This window comes from Acyrthosiphon pisum, chromosome A1 (assembly GCF_005508785.2).
Source record: "Acyrthosiphon pisum isolate AL4f chromosome A1, pea_aphid_22Mar2018_4r6ur, whole genome shotgun sequence".
Taxonomy (NCBI): Eukaryota; Metazoa; Arthropoda; class Insecta; order Hemiptera; family Aphididae; genus Acyrthosiphon; species Acyrthosiphon pisum.
This window is the reverse complement of record NC_042494.1, coordinates 27,270,577-27,273,230: the sequence shown is the minus strand read 5'-3', so window position 1 is coordinate 27,273,230 and position 2,654 is coordinate 27,270,577. Positions and strand designations below refer to the sequence as shown.

General features: G+C 24.6%; 1 protein-coding gene across 1 annotated transcript in view; it reads right to left on the bottom strand.

Annotated features, from left to right (window-relative positions):
* LOC100161313 (uncharacterized protein C34C12.4) overlaps nt 1-2,654 on the bottom strand; it is a 110,758-nt gene that overhangs the window by 28,467 nt on the left and 79,637 nt on the right. The gene's annotated exons all lie outside the window — the stretch shown is intronic.

Sequence of the window (2,654 nt, the reverse complement as noted above, 5' to 3'; positions counted from 1 at the left end):
ATCTAATTTAATTTTAATAATATTTTATCAATGTATTTATTTACAATATAAATTAGCTATAGCATGTACACGGAATATTTTTTAAATTTTAGTACTGGTATTATTTGTTTGTATTTCATTTGACATTTTAAAATATGTCACATCACATGAGTAAGGAAGTTAATTATCTTATATTATTTTAATCGAAAATATCATTATAAATTATCAATTTATATCATTTCCAAGCGAAAATTAATGAAAACATGAGCAATATCGACGCCCTGAACGCCAGTTTATTGCGTTTATAATTGAATTACACAAATAATCTAACAGATACGCTCCATCCACGTACTCATTTAATATTGTTGAACATGTACGTAATACTCCGTGACTAACTAATTACCTATTTCGAAACTTATACATTTTTTAATTAAACAACCATGAAATGTTATCGAATAGCCGTTAAATAAACAGGGAATAACACAAGTTTAATTAAATAGTGCGAAAGTATGAAATTTTGGAAATCACTTTTAACCGATCTTCTAAATTTATCTGTAAAAATAATATGGACATATGGTTATACAGCTTACATACAAAATGTAAAAGACAGAAATGTTGTACCACTCAATATCGTTTGAAAGTATTAAATTCCGATACACTGGTTAAAATGTTGTATATATTTCCAAATATTATTATTAATTTAAAAGTACTTTTAATTCATTTTAAATAAAAAATTAAATGACCGTTAGTTACGTAAATATTTTGGAGAAATTAAATAAATAGTAAAAAATAAATCACATTTTTCATAAAAGGGTAGTATCATCAAATATTGAAATATATACAAATACAATATTAATAGAATCTAATATGTTTAAAATTCAATAAATTTAATTTAACTGAACAATAATGTATATTTAGATTTAGAAATTATTTTATGGTTGCTGAATTTTTATCCCTACGGTACTCACTATGTATTGGCTATTACCTAACAGCTAATCGTTTAATATTTTTTATTATATTATTTATTTCTATCGTATAGTTTAAATTAATGAAAAATTATAAGATATAGATTATTTGTTAAGCAATGATCCAAATATACAAAATAAGAAATATTTACTTAAAAAAAATTATATAAATAATAGAAGAAATAAGGAATAATTGACATGTTTAAAAAGGTAGCAGATTTAAGAATATTAGTAAGTATATAACGCCAGTTAATTTTCATAACATAATTTTGTAAAAGTACAATTTATAAAATGACCTAAAGTTTACATTGTATAAAATTATTTTTCCCCCATTGGATTTCCTTCACCTAATAAATGTATTATTTATTTTATTTGTATACGAAAATTATAAAACCTAGTTTAATATTTTATACTTAACCACATCATAATCCTGACTACACCACTGCAGAAATAGTGTAGATAATATATTTTGGTGTGTCTGACTACCTATACGCCAGTTTATATGGTATAATATATTATTTAATATTATGATACATGGTACTGTATACAGTACTACACTGGACATTATATTCAATTGCCTGTAGTCGGCGTCAGCATACACGACTGCAGCTGGGCTAACAAGTAACAAGTGTCCAATGCCCCCCCCCCCTCGTTTGCTTTATATATAAATATTATAATTATTATTTTGTTGTAAGCTTTGTAATTTTTTTAAATGGTATACCTATATGAAATGTATAACTATACTTAACTAATGTATATTTTGTTGAAGAGGGGCAGGATGGTCTCCAATTCTATTAAAAACGTCTAAATACTTCTCTGTTATTAATTTTTTTCCTAGGGGAACCCCACTAATTATTATAATTATTACATTTTAGAACTGTAAAACACATGTTTAAGAATGTAAGTAATACAAACTTATTTTTGAATAAAAAATAATTATTGAAATTGGTTTCTTAGTGAAAATAAATTAAATAGCTTAGCACCAGCATATGGAACTAAATTGAATACCTGAGTCATGATTTGTATACTAAAAGGGTTATATTTTTAAATCTATACATATTTCTTTTATAGAGGCAAATTAATTAATAAATGGGTCGAAAATCAAAATTAAACATTTTTAAGAACCTACCAATTTTTTTAAATAATTGGAGAAATAAATACGGCCATTTGTTAAAATCTTAATATTATCATTAAAACAATAATTATTTGGTAAACATAAGGATGGGTAAATCTAGGTGAGACACCATTTAAATTGTCGGAATTTGATAGAATCGTAAGACTCAATTATAATTGTGTATTTTATTTGTATATTCAAATTAGTATGCTGAATTTCAATATCAAAATCATTTATACTGTGTATAAAAAGAAAACAAAAGGCCAAAGGTTTAATTGGTACCTGTTGTTGCCGAATCAATAGGTCCCATACTCCCATTACAATTCTTTGATTTTTTTATTACATTAGGTAATACGCATACAAATAAATGAATAAACCGTGAACATTGTAGGTAAGTACTAAATATAACAACTTAATCCAACAAAAATTTATAACTTTTATTAATATAGTGAAACTTGCATTTAACAAAATTTTCCGTTTAACGAAATATTTTTGAGAACAAAATTTATTCAATTCTATTTAACAAAACTCTCCATGATAGGAATTTTTTTTATGCTCCATGAGACTTCGTAATATGGAAGTTTCACTATAATAGG